Genomic DNA, 17,733 nt, shown 5'->3' with positions numbered 1-17,733 from the left:
ATGCAGCCCAGAATATCATTGGGCTTCTTTGCTCCAAGGGCACACCACTGGTTTATGTTCAACTTCTTCATCAGGAGAAGAACAGAGCCCACCTAAACAAGAAGATGTGTTCTGGGTTGGGAATCCCAGAACAAATTCAAAAGAGCTGTCAGAGCCTTCCCTTAATGCCCTTTTTGTTGTTTAGTGTTATTTCTGGCAGATCGCGTTTGGAGGATGTTAAGCTGCTGGAGACTTCAGAGTGCAAGAGAGCAATTTTTTCAGTTTAAATCAAGAGAGGTGCGCTGCCTATGCCACGGGAGTTTAAAAAATTACTTGCAACCTCCACCTGAAGCTGGCAACAAGCCAACAAGGCGTCAGGACTACTTGCAGTCAAACCAAAGGGTTAAATAAAACTTTGCATGTGGATGTGACTTCTAACTCAACGTTGTTGTGGATCATATCTTTCCAGTTACTCTGTTATCTGATAGCTGTTGCAGGAAGGAATAACTTCAAAACCTTTGTGCCCCCTCAGTGAGTATATTATGCAAGCTTGTGATATATTTATTCACTAATAAAATAGGTTGTTTTTCTTTTTTTTCAATTTTTCTGTCCCTAGGACATGGGGAAAAACCTGCTGCTGAATTTTGTGGAAGATGTTCCTCATGTTCTTCATGTGGATGACTGCAGCAGTGATAGTCCCATCAGCACTACACATTTCTCTCTGATCCTTGTGCTGGGCTGACTGTAGGTCAGCAAGTCTGTTTTCCTGGATGTATCATTGCAACATGCAAATAGGTGTGTGTGACAGGAGTCTAAAGAATGCTGCAAATGGAAGATATTTTTGCCTGAGCTGCTGATGCAGATACTTCAGTATGGTAAATGGCTGAATTGTAAACCTGCTGGGGCAAAGAATGTTTTCTTGTGCGAGAGGCTGCAATACTCAACAGGACTACAGTGCTTTGAAGAAGAGCAACATATAGCATGCAGTTTGGCTGCTCCTGCAGCAATGCCACACATGGAATTAGGATTTGATGATAAAGGGGAAGAAGTGGAGAAAGCATTACTGGCTTACTTTTGACCTGACCTAGTTTAGCTGCTGCTGATGTTGATTAAATAGGAGAAAAATGCATGCAGAAATATTTCTGTATGTATTGTATAAAACACTAGGTATATTTCTTTAGGCTTTTAAAAATTCTCTACAGCAGTGTCTCCTCTGTAGGCAGGTAGGATTATGCATTAAGAAAGAATTAATCCCTCATTGTGAAACACACAGGCTCAGCATTTACCATGGCTTTGATTTAAGAATGGGATACAGACTTCGTGGTCTCAGTCAATGAAAGGCAGATTCTTGGCAGAACCTCCTTCCATTTGTTTCTGAGAGTGAAACAGTTAATATATCAGCCATGCACCACTGCTGGATTAACAATCACACCCCCAAATGCTAATAAGTGTTCTCACTCTTCCTTCCTAAGATTACCCTTAAATCCTATCAAAGGACAAGATGCCTTTTGCTTTGCCTGGCATTAGCACCCTAGTGACCTACAGCCAAAGTCAATAGTCAGTAAACTAACTGGCTGACATGGTGAAAGAACAGAGTGCCTTAATCAGACCAACTGTTTCTTATAGTAGTTGTAGTTTCTCCTGAGGATGCTTCCACTTGTTATTTTTTTCCCGTTTTCTTGTTTGTTATCCACCTCAGCCAGCCTGGCCTCATAAACTGAGGCTGAACAGAAGGAAGTTTGCCACAATGAATCACTCAACACTCTCTTGTGGGGTCACACAGGCTGGGGAAGTTTTGTAAAGCTGAAGACTGTGGAGCAGGTGGAATCAAGAAAATGAGGAAAAGGTAAGTTCTTCACATGCTCGTTTGTTTTACTAACAAGAAAAAAGGAACTTACCTACCTCTTGTCTGTAGCTGAATATTGTCTAAAACTGCCTGTTCCACTTGGTCTAAAAGGAGAGAAATGGCACTGGAGACAGATCACAAACTGATGAGAGAATTCATGCTCTGAGCTCTCCTTGTCTATGGTTTCAAAGGACAGCTGCTTAAAGTTGGATGTGGGGTATACAGAATATTAAAACACTTTCTGGCTTTGCAGTGTTCACTGTTGAAATGGCAGCAAGGACTCCTGGCTTTACCTTATAACTACTTTGTTTTTTGTTTACTGGGGGGGGAAGGGTAAGATTACACCTAAGTAATCTTGTCTTTCTTTTAGTGAGTAGATTTTTAAAAATAATTGGGTTAGAAACCTTCTATGATTCTATGAAAACTACAATATAAATATACTGATAAATTTTGTATAGTAAGTTACATACTTGCAATTTCATTATGTTCTACTGCATAGCAGATTCACATTAATGTATCTGTTATATATTTGACTTATAACCTTACAGATTTTTATGCTAATCTATTGTTAGATTTAAGGGATGGCATGCAGATTTGAAATCTTCTTAGTATATAGACAAAGATAACAGAATGTAATCCAAAAGGTTTAAACCGTGTTTTGGCTTAATCTTGAACACACAACCAATGATACATAATTGTGGTAGCGGCTTTTCTAGGTGCTCCCCAATGAATATGTAACCACATTACTTTCATAGAGTACTACTTTCTAAGAGAATCAGCACAGTTATATTTTGGAGTGAACTGTTCGATGGATAAATGGGCTAGCATTAAAATCATGACTCTTGTGTTTGGTTCAAAATAAGGCATCAAACTGTTTCATTCAGAACTATTATTTCCTTGAATCACGGGATGAGGTCTTCACCTAAATTTTAATTTATAAAGTTTCTATTTTCTAGAGACTGCAAACAAAAACGATGGAGGGGAATGTGGGTGGGGAAAGTGAATAAACACCAGTGGAGCTGAGCAAAGAAGAGGTTAGAAGTTTGAGGATAGAATTGAGAAGTAGGAGGAGAAATTATTTGGGTTGAATGGAAAAACGTATGTGTAGGGAGAGCTTCTCCTCAAATGTGGTTAATAAAATTTTGCTCCCTTTATAAAACACATGGAGGAAAAGCAGTGCAAGTACAATTATGATTACATAGCAGCTACTTGGGAAATGGTGTAACTATTTTAGATGAAACATGATTAAGATAATGGAAGGGCCTTAGGACTTTACATTGATGGTTTCCAGTCCTGCACTAAAGCTATAAAACTTTGTGGTGTTCAGGGGCTTTGATATTTTTTCCCTCAAAAGCCTAAAACTACTTAGCATATTTTAAAACAAAAGAAGTTACAAAAAAAAAAAAGATACAATTACCTCGCAATGGCCTTTTTGAAATGGAAGAATTACATATGTTGTCTGAACTCTTGCATCTTAACTTCTCATAAGCATGTCAAGCTACTGTGATGTGAGGAAAAGTTTTTCAGAGAACAAAGGGCTGTAAGCCCTGAGGTTACTAGGAAAATCTGAATTCATTTTCTGCTTTACCACAGGGTTTTCTGTCACCCTGGGAAAGATGATTCGATCAGAAGGTCTCTCAGATCCTAGGCTTCATCTCTGCACAGGGACATCACAATGAAGAGTCCATGAGGGACAGTCAGGTGTTTCAGTATTGCTCTTATGGGAACCAAGTGAGTACCTACAATAGTTACTCCCCTTTCCCCACAACAAACCCCACTCTGAGGAAGGTGGTTTCGTATCTGAATAGATGAGTCGTATTTTGTCACCGTGGGTAGGCCCCAAGGCCAATATTCAGTGGGCAACAGGATATCAGGTGTCCACAAAGAACCAAATGTGAAATGCTGAGCCATACTGCTAACGTGGAGAAAGATGCAGTGCTTCCATCTCGTGACATACGATGTGTACTCATTACTTGTCTTCATCCTCCTCAGCACAGCCTCAGGACACCAGAATCCTGAGCCATGACTAGGTTTCAGAGGTGATGAAGTAATGCAAGCACTACTGCTACCAATAACTAGCTTGATTTTGTTTTAATAGCAGTCTTCTCTGCAAAACCACAAACCCAAGTTAATTGCACAAATCAGGGGAATATGGAATTGTTACAATAATTAGACCAGGGCAGCAGCCTCGGCCCAGAAAAACAACTTTGCATACAACTGTGCTGGAGAAAGCTCAGTCCATCTCATTAGGACCAAATATTAATATCATAGCCAGCTCCAGAACTGGCTTTTAAAAACTTAAGTTACTTGCTACTGTTGTCTGAAGAGCTGCACTGCCAGTGCTTGATATTATCTCCTTTTCTTCTCTTGCCCAACTGAGCTGAGACGAGCAGCTCCAAGCTAATTGTGACTCTGCCCCCTGCATGTGCCCTGGCCTGGCAAGTCAGAGGTTGAAAACCTCCTTTCATGCTCTTGAGAGAATGTCCCTTCTAGTGTGTGCTTGCACACTGATTTATTTGGATCATCATGGGTAAAGGAAAATGTATGCATACCTGCCAAATAAAATACATATGTACGTTTGTTTGGGGATAGTAGTTACATTTTTATTAATGGCACCTTTGAGTTCTTGAAATTCTCTGTGACTGATGGGTGTCTTATGTCCCAATAACATTTGTTAGCTCTATCTGCAGAAGCTGATTTTCCAGTTTTTCTCATTCAACTCCTAGGAGTACTGACCTGACAGCTTTGCTCTGCCAAGTGACAGAAATGTCTGATTTTGCACCTGCTGCTCCCTTGCCTGGTTACAAACTAGTCTGCATATGACTGCTATCATACTGCTTTAAGCCATAGTTGGTGACTCCTTACAGGGCTGAGGTTGGGCTTTTGAAGCAAATGAAAAAAAATGTAGTGACCCAGGCTGCATCAGTCAGAGTGGAAATCTTTAACTGCATTTGTTTTAAAGATCAGTGCAAGATTAGTATTGATGAAATGTTTCAGTCCCCAATTTCTTAGAACTCCCAAGAGCAGGTTGCATCCCCACTGATATTTTGTCTCAAAAATCTGAGGCAACAATTCTTGGGCCTTAATGTTAGTCAGTCCTCACTAGGGGAGGGCAGCAACAGCCCATATCCTGAATAGATGCTAACTTAAAATAAATAAGTGCTGCCCCACTGCCCGCAGAAACAATTTACTAGTTTGATAGTGATAGCAGAGGAAGGTGATGTAAGACTGAAGAGAAAATAGACTGAAAGAAAGAGAAGAAATGGCTAGTCAACCATATGAAAGGTGGGGAAGGGTGCCTGAGGGAGAGAAGTAAGCAACATGGACATATTTCATGTAAAATGTGATACACTGGATTAAAGAAACCCTAGGAAAGTAATAGTGAGGAAATGTAAAACATGGTCACATGTAGTAAATGTGAGTATAGAAGAGAGAGGGCCTGAGAGGAAAAAGAGCAAAAAAAAGAACATGAAATGAAAGGTCTTTCTGAGCTGACAGGAGAAAGGCCTTAGAGGAGAAAAATGCAAAACTGTAAAGAATTGAGGATTATGACAAGCCTGAGGCAAAACACAAGCCCTGGCAACAAGGGAAAGGGAGCTCTTTGGAAGAAGAAAAAAGTAGGTTTTCAAATAAAATGCAAAGTACATACGCTTAGAATTAACTTTAACTCTCGTTCTTTTGAATGTTGTTGATTAAGTATTACGCTAAAATACTTGCATTTTCTTTTCCTGAGCAGAAAAATCACTGAAATTTAAAGTACTATTTTTTTTAAACACCTTTTCTGCAAAAGGTCTCACTTTCATTGTCACCACTGGATAGTATGCTGAATGACCCCCTTAACCTACCACCTAAGGACTTGAATTTTTAGCAGATCTAGCTTCCTCGGTATGGATACTTCTGCATCACATCAGAGAGGAGAGATGCCTCTGATGGCTTAAGCCAGGGTGAACATATTTCTTGTGACCTGTGGCTGAAGTAACACAAGGCTTGGTGTGACCTGCACATGTCTGAGTAATCTTCAGTAGCTGTTCTTATTTCAAATTTAGATCAGTGGTTGTCAGCTGCAGGACCATAGTGCAGATGTGCTAGGATTGAACTTTACGGTACAGAGGTAGGAATGATGTTAAAATTTATTAAAAACAAAGAAAACTAATAATCACATTTAATGTTCTCTGTAGTTGTTTCTGCTTTTCCATCTCTTGACACAGCTGTCTCTCTCGCTAGTCGTGGCTACTGGTAGGAAACTATGCACTAAAAGGAAATGCCCCATTTTAGCAGGGCTGACTATTGAGGGAAACCTGAAAAACCTGAGCTCCTGAAAGACTTCATTCATTTAAATGGAAAACCTAATCAGGGCAGTGTAATTTTTGCTGGCAAAAGCAAGAATACAGTTGGATGAATGATCATTTCATCCTCCAGGACAGTGAAGGTCATAAAAGCAATCCTTTTGAAATGTTTTCCTCTGTCTCTAGCAGAAATAATTACATTTCCTGTAGAATAATAGTAGATGTTTTCAGTTAAATATCCTTTGAGACCAAAATATTAGTCTTCAGGTAGCTCAAACCTCTTCGTCTAATTGATTCTAAAAATATATTTGTTTGCAACAAGACTTGAAATATAACTTAGTATTGTTAAAAATAAAAGCTGAAAAGCTGCATTCTAGTCCTTCATGGCTTTAGTAAGCTGTGTGTATTTTACTTTTTTTAAAGTAACTTTTCCTTTGAGTACCTTATCCCAAACTCTGTAATGCATTTGATTTATGTAAAGCAGCTTACGTATGTGCCAGTGGGGTAAATTCATCTGTTAGATTCCGAGTTCTTGATCTTCTCAGTATGCGTTCATTTTTGGATTCCCTCTTACAATCCTGTTCTTGAAAGCAGAAAGCCATCATCCACTTTCCCCAATTACCTTGTTTTTAAATTTTTATTTTGAATCCTATAAAAAGAAAAGGAAACAGAAGGAAACAGAGAGAAAAAATAAAGTTGTAAGATGTTTAAAAGAATGTTCTCAAGGTAACAAAGAATGCAAGTGAAATAAAATCTATTTACCAAAAATGATATTTTTTTTCTAGGCTTAAGATATTCCTAAAAAATTAGAAAAACAAGAGTACAACAAAGCAACTTCTATTTGTCTTATTCTTTGGAAAATTTTATTATTAGCTTTGAGGGTCAATGTTGCAAGTTCAACTAAGATAGAGAAAGCGTTATTTGTTTGTATTTCTGACAAACCACATTTGACAATCTGGAGTACTGCCCTCTTAATAATCCCCTGGTGTTGTTATTCTTGTTGTATTTCTATGCAATAGCTTTTTAATTTATTGTCATGCCAACATATGCCTTTTTACTCAGAAGTTTTCCACATACAAATTATTCTTGCTACTTTAGTTGAACCAAGAAGCTACGTGGTATATCTTGACTCGTTTGCTCATATTTAGACTTGCTCAGAAAGAGAAACATTGAGATTTACAGTGTTTGACTCTACTACTGCCTTTCTGTGCTCTGATAACATTTTCAGAAATGCTTAATGTCTGTTGTGCTGACAGGATTTTTCAGGGGTCACCACTACCTCTAATATTCGGACTTCTCAGCGGCTCAACCCTGGAGAGGGGGGAAAAAAACAACCGAACAAAAAAAATTAAGGCACCTGAAGGCATTTTAGACAAAAATAAAGGGTGTCTTATTTCTCAGTTGTCTTCAGTAGTGAAGTACAGCTAGTTCCTATCAGCCACTCTTGTAAATCCTTTTAAAGTAAGTGAATAAAAGTCACTGAATAGTTGCTTTGTCGTGAGCTGGATAGTAATAAATGTTGGTACTGTGAGACTCCTACCCCTAACCCAGTTCTAACACATACTCGTCCTGGGGCCTGAGACCTGTAACCTTACCCAGCGCTTCGTTGTAGCCAGGCACCCATCCTGCTGTGAATGACATAGGTGCTGTAAGTAAGGGGACTACACATATTACACATATGCCTCTGTTTGTCTGTGGAGAACCTGACCAGACTGGGAGCGCAGGGCTGTAGCTCTCGGGCTGGAGTAAGGGTGGCAAGCTCCACTTTATGTTGACATAAGTTAGGATTTGTAGCTCCTGACCAACCTGTGCTGTCAGTTATCTCTAGTTCTGATAAATCATGTTCACCCTCTGTGTAGTGGAGGCCTACAGATCCTTAGTGGTTTCACCTAAATGTTTGCTAAGCTGTGCAGATGTCTGATGCACTCAGGTTCAAGTCTTCTCTCTTGATCCCAGGTTCAAGCCCCTCCTTTTTGATAGCACACTACCCACCACAGTGCTTAGTTCTTTGTGCTTATTCTGGTGTGTTTTTAGAACTTCCGTTGTCCTTTTGTGAGCGCTATTTTGTGTTCTGTACTCATCCTTACAGAAATGTGTGCAATATGAGGAGAGTTGGGTCAGAAGTATCTTTCTGGGTATATTTAAATTCAGGCCATTCACTCCTGATATTATGTTCTAAATTTCAAGTCTGCCAGCTAAAAATGTTCAGCCCTTAGGCTCTTGGGAGTTTTTCTTGATAAGCTGATAATAGTTTCAGTATCCTCAAGGCCTGTTTTTTGTGGCAGTGGAGGGGGGTTGTTCTTTATAGCCAGGTCCCAATAATTAAAAGTGCTTTTCTTAGGTTAGGAACAAGAACTTAAAATGTTTGTAGTTTCACTGGATGGGATCCCAGCAGGAACTTCACAGTAGTGGTTAATGTGCTGTCATAGCTTGCTCAGAAGGGCAAGCAAGAGGAGTATGGACGTTTGCTATAGGCCAAACTGGAGATAGCTCAAGTCGTGGATTATGACACTCTCATCTAAAAAGAATATGATGCAGCCTCTTCACTGCATATAAGCTGCAAGTGGAAGAATTGAGTCTATTGCTCAATATTTTTCCTTCTGGCCATTAGCATGAAACTGCTGCTGTCTTTTTAGCCACCATTGCTGTGGGAAATAGTGGTTGAGGCTGGCGATATAGGGAAAAAGAGAAATCTTGTAAATACAGTAACGAATCATTCTAATCCAACATTCTTGAAGACTATGGTGGCTATACTATTTGTCAGTCTTTAACATTTCTACAATGGTAGAACAGTCATGGAGATACTGCAAATCCCAAAAGATTTGTCATGGAAATGCATTCTCTTGCTTGCTGTTATTTTCCATGAAAATTTCAGCCACCCACTCATCAAAAAAGGCAATGGATGAAAAGCATGCATGTAGTCAATAGCTGTTTTTTTCACGAGCAACTGACATCTGCAAAATGGGCCACCAAAGAGTTTGGCGAAAGCATACAGGGACAAAACGTGTTCCTCAAAAGTGAGAAATATTTGTGAGTGGTTGTGAATTAGAGAAGAGCAGAATTAGTGTCAGCTGGCAAATAACATTCAGCCAACTCCAACACTGGCACTTAAAATTCCAGGAAGCATAGAAAATTGTCTGTGGGAGATTTATCTGATGTAAAAGTAATGCACCGCTTTAGTCAGCCTTATACAGACATGTTGAATAGATTCAGTCCAAACAATCATCAAAAAATACAAAGTCTTATTTTCTGCTGCAGTGAAACCTGGCCATTTGCATGCAAAAGTTCAGTACTTCAAAGACTAGAGCATCAAAAGTCAAGCTCGTTATTACCATTACCTAAAGAAATCTAGAGCAGGGTGGTGGAGGGGAGTACAAAACCAAGGACAAAACCAAAAACATCAAAGGTACAGTTACAGCAAGGTGCTTCATGTCAGTTTGATGTTGAATCTGTGTAACATTGTTTGAGCAGGGGGGATATGATGAGCTGATAAAAACAAGACTCTAACAAAGCAGTTGCTGGCAGATTGAAGGCCAAGCATGGTGCTTGAAAGAGATATGTCATATGCATCAGAAGGAATAAGATGAACTCTCATGTAGACCACTTTGGAGCTCTTCAGACATCTGAATTCAAAGGGCTGAGGTAATATGTCAAAAAAAATAAATAAAAATTGACAGACCCTCTGTAACAAGGTGCCTCTCACATAATCATGATCCATAGGGATACATAGGCATCCCTTGTGAATAAAAGCCCAAATGTCTACACTGATAGAAAACTGAATAGAAAATAACTTTCTGTGGCATTACAGCTTTTGTAATTCCTTTGGGTGTGTTACAGAGACTATAGTGAGGTAACATTTAAATAGAATAAAATAAATCCACAGATCTTGGAAGCTAGAATGCTTTTATCATGCTGGATGTTCAGCACTGTGTAATCACAGTGTAAAAATCTACATATCACAGAAAGGGCTGCTGTTTCTTCTCTGAATGTTTCATTGCTTGGTGAAGTTAGTTGTACACAAGCACAGCATGATGTTCCTTTGCTGCTTCCTTTCAAGCTGAGGGAAAACACTTGATAAAGGACAAAAAGGGTGTTTTTGAGCAGATCAGTCAAAGCGAAAGTGATTTTAATTGGAAAATGCAGATGCATTTCTTCTTATTTAGTCATCTTGCCTGCCAAATTTGTGCCTTCTGTCTCCAGCCATTTCAGCACAAGTATCTTTATGTTCTTTGTGTGAGTGTATTTAGAAATGGTAAAGTTTGTTTATTTTTCATACTGCAAAGTTACTGAACAGCTCTTACTTACATTTTATTTTTCTTTTTAAAGACCAGATGGAAATTATCATTGTGAAATGTGAGTTTCAAAACTCCATATAACTGATCCTGTGGTATTATCAGAAGATAAGGAGAGATATAAGGAACTTTGTATAGAACTTCTCACGTTGCATCATAGTAAATGAAATTGCTACCTTTCAGTGTTACTTATCTACAGGAAGAACTCTTTCTATAAGGAATTTTGGCTGGATTTTTGGACATCCAGGCTGTTATCCCAGGGTAGTATTCTGTTAGTAGCTTCCAGTGGCTCATTTCTCTTTATTTACTGGAAGCTATCTTACCCTCACTTGTGCTACTGTGTCTGGCTTCAAACCTAGAACTGGTAAACTGTCCATTTAAAAATTAAATAAAATACGTTGACTTTCAGTAGGGCCAATTCACTTTGCAGCTTTGTTTTGGAGTGCAGTAACACAACTAGTTGGATTGTGCAGGGTATTAACTTCTGCCAAGGGACTGTTTGTGAGGACCAGAGCTAGAAACCTATGAAACAAGGTACCCTTTTGAAGGAACAATGACAAGGAATGACAGCCTGAAAATACAGAATCTTTTTAGAATTAAAAGAGCAGTATTCTTGCCATTTTTGCAGACTTCTCCAAGTATTTTCTACCATTGCAATGAAGGAGCTAGCCCGTGTCATAAATACTTCCAAGTTCCAGTTTTTCCTAGAAGTATGCTTCACATGTATACATTTTTATGCTCTGCGTGTCATGAAGGAGTTGAATAGGTTATATACCATGAGCTTTTTTTTTTTTAACTTTGTTAGGCACAGCAGAAGAAAAGATACAGAAATAGATGGGTTTTATTCTTTTAGCATTTGGTCCAAAGATCTTTTAAAGGTAGTAAAAAGTCACAACTGACTTCAGTGAACGTTGAATTAAGCCCTAAAGCAGGAACTCGTGTTCAGCAATACAGTCATTGAAATACTCTAATGGATTTAATAGAAAAGCTTTTGCAAAGGGTACCAATCATCGTATGGCTCGACCTGGTTCCTTATTATAGGTCCCTTAGCACCATGAATGCTTTCATCTCTCTGCTCAGCTTTGTGATAGCCTGAAGCATCATAAAATCCCTCACCCCTATGTGCTTTGTAGTGTATATTTTTTGACAAACTGCCTGGAAGAGACATACTTCAGCTAGCACTGAAGTCTATCTAAATAGGAATGTTTTGTGGTTTTTTTGTTGCTGTTGTTCTTGTTTTGTGTGGGAGGATGATATGTTTTGTTGATTTAATACATTTCTGCAATTTTAGAGACTTCTTAGTGGTGCATTTGGTGTTTGAAAACAGCTGGATTCTTTTATCTCAAAAGTTTCCAAATGGGATTTATTCCACAAACCCTTTGGCATTTTCCAGAGTATGCTGCCAACCCTGATTTTTTTTAAATATCTCTGTAGTTTTTTTCTTGTGCTGTCATCTTGTTTTCCAGGTAATTTTGGTATAGAATAAAAGCTTGAAAACATATGTACAAAGCAAATAGTTTTGAGTTTTATCACATTTCAGAAAGAAGCTCATGGTTTTGAAGAAAAATGGGGTAAGAGACAAAGGCATATCAAAACTTAGACCTGCCAGGCATTTAGGATCAAATGTAGATCATCAGTTTCATGCTGTGGCATGCAGAGAAATCTCAGAATTTGCTTGTAGCCTGCAATCGAGCACATGGAAATAATTTCTGTGAAAATGAAAAATCATGAAATATTGCATTGCCCATGCAGTGAACAATGCCATTCTTTGGATCAGTTTTCTATGCAAATGGTTTTTATTTTGTTTGGATTCGTCTTTTCAGTAGGGGTCTAATTCTTACTTCCCTGTGAAATAGGAAAGAATCCCCATTCTGCTGAGCACTTGGAATGTCACTACAAATATTTATTTTTAGTACTGTAAGTGGAAAGTCCAAAACTGTTAGAAAAGGCTTCTCTATTCAAATATGATACAGAGTGCATGAATAACTACAGCACACGAATCCCATGTATAACCTTTCAGATCTTTGCTTTTTTGTTTGGATGTTTGTGTCAGGAAAGAATAGTGATGATAAAGAAGCTAATAATGGTCCCTAAAGAGGGGAAGCGCAGGAAGCTGCTGCTTGCATTACAATTTTGTCATATACTGGACTTGTGGTCGATGACTGCTTTTTCAGAGATAGAAGGATCTCTTGTCAGTGCCTTATTGGTGGGCAAGAAGCAGAAGCTTTCAGTACCACTTTTCTGTTCTGATGGGGTTTAGGAATATATGTGTACGTATCAGGGTCTCACTTTGTGCTGCCTAGCCTAGATGGAGTAGTGTGATGTGAATCACTGAAGGTGTCTGGGTGATAACCAAGGTCCTGGTGTTTTCTCCATAGTTACCATGCATGTTGGGATATCTCCAGCTGATGTTAATCAGTAGTGATGACTTTTCATCCACAGTGACACTCTGCACTGCCAGCTTCCCAGCCAGCCAAAACAGCTTAGAAAAAGGAGGCTCTTCTCACTTTTTCTTTATTCTGTATGGCGACCTATGATGGGGCATTTGCACCCTGAAAAGTGCTCCAATTCCCATGTCTTAATGATCATCCACACCCAGCACAGCAAAACGTTTTATTTATTGCCAGCTAACCTAAAATCCCCTATAAGATAAAAGTAGAGGAATAATTTATTTAGTAAGCCAAATATAGACAACGAACTTAGTAGGTGCAGAGGCAAGCCAAAAGAAATAAAGGCAACCCTTTATATCTACCTATTTTAGCTTAGTTTCAGCTAGTAAGCAGTCAGAGTATTTTGGTTCTTTGTGGTTGGGATCCAGTTCATAAACAAAAAAGCACTGCTCTGGATTTAAATATCACTGAAGACAATGTTTAGGGCTTATTTATATCTGATAGCTACTTAAACTCTTCTTGGAATTCTGTTCAGATTCAGGCATTCCCTCTTTCTTCCTCTTCATGTTTTTTTTTTTATCTCATCGGTTTCTTAGAGGTCAGTTTTAATATTCCTCATACAGGACTAGTGACAGCTCACCTTACTGTAGAAATGCTGGTGTATGTCAGGTGTTAGCTAAAGAGAGTCCTCTCCTTCCCAGAGACCATACAGGCTAGTTGCTTTGCTTGACTACAAACGAACCATTAGTCCAATGCAAGATAAACGTTCTTTCAGCTGATTGATGATGCTCAAACCTCAGTAACATAGCTTTTCATAAAAGCATATTATAAACAAACACTGTGAATACTGGGTACAGGCATGTGAAAGAGCAGAAGTTCAGTGCACTACCAGTTCTAGAGGCTCGTCATGCCAATAATTGGTGTCTTTGGTGAGACACTAGATTTGAGAACAGAGATCCCCAGGCCTTGAGAGACACCATCACAAGTTATTTTCTGAACCAGTAGACAAAAAGGGATGGAGAGAATTCACTTTTGTGATCAAATTTTAGGTGCTGTGTATAAAAACAGAAGCACTGATATTAATAACAGAAAAAGAGTTATTGCTCTATTTAGACATATCCAGGATAAAAGTAGGTTGTACATAGTCAAGGGAGTTGGGACATTGCTTTCATTGCTGCTAAGGAGTAGGGACTATAGAAAGCTCTTCTGATAAAACATGAGTTTGTTTATTCAGCAGTCAGGTGTTCTGTCCATCCAGCTGGTATAAAAGTTAAACCCATGCACTGGTTGTGTCCAGTGTGAAGGGGTTGGCTATCGTAGTACTATGGTATGTGATGGTCCTTTACAGAAAGGATATAGATGAGAGGTCAAAATTAAATGTGGCTGTGAAGGCTGTTGATTGTTCCTTGTAATAGCTTGCTTAATATTACAGGTGAGCACTAAAAAATTATTTGAATTAATGGGTTACTCTTCTCTATCATCATATATAATTTCAGTTACACCAGAGGAACTGCAAGTTAGTGGAACTATGCTAATGGGAGAAGAAAATGAAAGATAACACCTATCTTTAGCCTGTCTGTATACATATGCTGTTTTCCAATTTCTTTGCATATGTACATACATAAATTGAGAGCTTCTTAAAAACTGTATACAGCAAAGTATAACTGATAGGGAAAAGAGTCTTAAGAAAAAACTTGAACTTTACCAATTAGTCATTGTTTATATTATTTTATTTTTTCTGTTTGCAGTGGGAAAAACTTTTTTTTTAACATTATCCTTCTCCAGACTATAGACCCAGTTCTCAGATATTATGGATGAAAGCCTAGCTCCACTGAGGCCTGTAGCAAATTAACTTCAATGAAACCAAGATTTTGCCCTGAATTTATAAAGTGGTGAAGTACTACTAAACCACACATGCCATAATGCACACCCTAAATGCCAGTGGTTTCTTTTCAGGGATTGGCAAGAATGCTGTTGCCAGATCATGGCGTACTCAAACAGTGTTTCTGTTGTCAGATATCCAGCAGAACCTTTGTTGGCATGCAGAAAAATGTTATTAAATGCTCCACCCCCAAAATGGTTCTTAATATCGTATGGATGGTGTGCGTTTTTACATGTTACTTTGGGGTTTAGATATATGTGCCTGTTTGTAATGCTTTGGAATTTGTCTTTTGTGAATACTTGAAATTCATCTGCAATTGCCTAAAAGTGTCAGTTTTGTGTGTTAGCATGGTTTCAAAATACCATTATTTTGTGTATGAGCATAGTGTAGGATAACCAACCTCACAAGACCTGTTATGAGCTTTTCCAATGTGTTTTTGGCTTGTTTCAGACCTTCATCTAGGCATGAAAGTGGAAGAATCCTTGGCGCTAAGACTTCTAACAAGGCCATTTACCTCTAATTCTGTATGACACCTCCCAAAGAACTGAATTTTGTATAGATTACTATGCATTTCAGAAAGTGGTACCGTCCATCACTTATGAACTGATCTAGATATAAACTACTCACTGAAAATTAAGGAGTCTGTAGTCAATACCAGCTTTGATCTGTACTGAGTTGCCTGAGAACTGAGCACTATTGCAGTTGTACAGACTGGAAATGATAGAGGAGACATGGAGCTGTGACAGTGGAGCTGCTTCCAAACAATTTGGTAAGACATAAGAAGTAAATATATTGAAGTAAAACATACGGAGTACAGTATTGTAGCTGACACACTTATGTTTTTCTTTCTTGAGTATAATGTAATTGTCTAAAATTACAGGACTTCTTATGGGTATGTTCAAATCAAATTGCTTTTCGTAAAGGACTCAGCTCATTGGCTACACTGGACATCTTGTGTCTCCATATTTAAATGGATTTTTGTTTCATTCACTGAATTAAAGGTTACTTAATGCAGTGACTTAATACAGAAGGGAGACGCTTTAAAGGTGTAGTTCTCCTTACAGTCAAAAGATGGTAGTACAATTTCTGTTCCAAGCAGCCCAGCAACAGAGAGCAATTGCTATGCATCCATTGTTTGCACTTATAGAAAGGGCTTTGGCAACAAAAGAAGGGTGAAAATCCATAGTTGGGATGGCAACAAGGAGTTGTTTGGCAGGCAGTGGTTATGACCTTGATCTTTTCTGTTAGTTAGTAATTCTGAATGTGGTCATGATTGCCAGATTTCATTGGCTCTAGCACAGTTTTGGAGTTGTCCAGAATGGACATGTGTAGTACAGGCTTTAATGAAGGATTTAGGGAACTGAGAGAGTATGAAATGAGTGTCCTTCTCACCGTCTCTGATGCTTTCAATAAAGTCTAAAAGCAGCAACTGATGTAATTAAAGTAGCGAGTTTAATTAACTACTAATACTAACTACTGACTAGTATAATGTTAACCTCAAATTATTTTATGGTGTGGTGCAAGTTGTTCATTGGAAAAAAATGATGCTTTTGTGGAAAACAGTGCTAGAGTTTCCTTAAATAAAAAGGGAGAGAAATCACTATGCATTAACTGCCCAAACAGATTCAAGACAGGCTGTTAATTGAGATCTGTGGGCTCTTGCCATTTCGTTTGTTTTGTGGGTATAAACCAAATAAGATGCTGATGCTAAAGAAAAGGAACTATTTATCTGTTTTACTCTCTAGTCAACAATGGGATTTAAATCTCATTTTCTCTATAATGAGTCCCGTTAAAGCAATTACTTGCTTGAGTATACTGCTGATTGTAGCAGTACCTGGAAGACTTATTTCACACAAAGGATGCGTGATGTTCTTCAGCAAAGTAGAATCATTTAGGATCTGATGTTCCTAGCACAGAATTACTTAAATGCTTATGATACTGCACCTGAGCTGAGAAAGCAGGAACATGGCTGTACTCTGTGAGTGCAAGAATGGTGGTTGAACGCTTGTGTCTTTGAATCATATGGAGTACCTCTGTACACCCTGAGATGCTATTGTGAATTGGCTTAGAGATAAGACTAATAACTTGAGATCCTAAATTACAGGTGCAATGCTTTTAGATGCTCAGTATCTACTTGAAGAATCCCAGTTCTGCACTGCAGTGCCTGTAAAGATTGTGCTTAGTTCTAACAGGCTAAGCCTGTGCACGAGAATTAGGCACCCTGTGGGGTCAGTAAAGAGCTTTTAGGCTCAGCATAGAAATACCCAATAGAAAACAGCGAGCACAGGGCTTTGTCCAAATTTTCTTGCTTTCAGGATCAAAGGTGTGATTTAAAGCCACCCATTAACACATTTTTTCTACCCAGGATTTCCTTGTGGGTCATCTATTGCAGCAGGACTGTATTCAGAGGAGGCAAAGCAAGTAGTGGTGTTTTCTCAATTCTCAGGCTTCAGATTGAAGGGAACAATGAGATTTACTGCTGAAAAAGCTGTGATGGGTATGAGAGCATTATTCTGTAAAACCATGAGTTGTTTTTTATTCTGTGATTTTGGTCTCAGCCTGGGAGCAGGAGGGAGTCTGCAACTCCTAGAGCTAAAGGATTAGTTCCATGCACTGGGATTATCTGAGATCTGTCTAAATTGATCTGGAAAATGATAGCAGGAAGAGACTCACTTTTGATTCTTTCTCACCAAGCCAGAAATCAAGGAACTCTCTGTATATAGAAAACTACTGCAAAATCTGAGGGAGAGAAATGATACTGCTAACACATCGCTGCAGCTTTTTCCTCCCTCTTCCAACAATCTTCATCTGAATCTGCCGTGATTTCTGCAGCATTCTAGTTCTCTCTAGTAATTCATTTTCGCAGGCATGACATAGTGTGTGCTTCATAAATTATAAGTAATCCCCTCAAATAGCTGATTTGGACTGGAGTGCTGGAAAAGGTTACTAACCAGTGTTTTGAATAAGTGCTTTCATCATTTCCATTCCACTTGGAACCCCACACACCCAGAAAGCAACTCAATTCATTTTAAATTTGAGGTAAAGCCATAAAGAGGTT

The 17,733-nt window shown here is 38.6% G+C and overlaps 1 protein-coding gene across 1 annotated transcript in view; it reads left to right on the top strand.

The window, feature by feature from the left end:
- Positions 1-631: 631 nt before the first annotated feature.
- TRIM2 (tripartite motif containing 2) overlaps positions 632-17,733 on the top strand; it is a 112,471-nt gene continuing 95,369 nt past the window's right edge. Inside the window, exons 1-3 of the mRNA XM_040555028.1 lie at positions 632-774; positions 1,679-1,825; positions 3,419-3,556. The gene's annotated coding sequence lies outside the window, so the exon portion shown is untranslated. The remainder of the gene's footprint in view (positions 775-1,678; positions 1,826-3,418; positions 3,557-17,733) is intronic.

Source organism: Cygnus olor, chromosome 4, assembly GCF_009769625.2.
Source record: "Cygnus olor isolate bCygOlo1 chromosome 4, bCygOlo1.pri.v2, whole genome shotgun sequence".
NCBI lineage: Eukaryota > Metazoa > Chordata > Aves > Anseriformes > Anatidae > Cygnus > Cygnus olor.
Note: the sequence above shows the minus strand (reverse complement) of the source record. Positions and strands in the feature narration are given on the sequence as shown.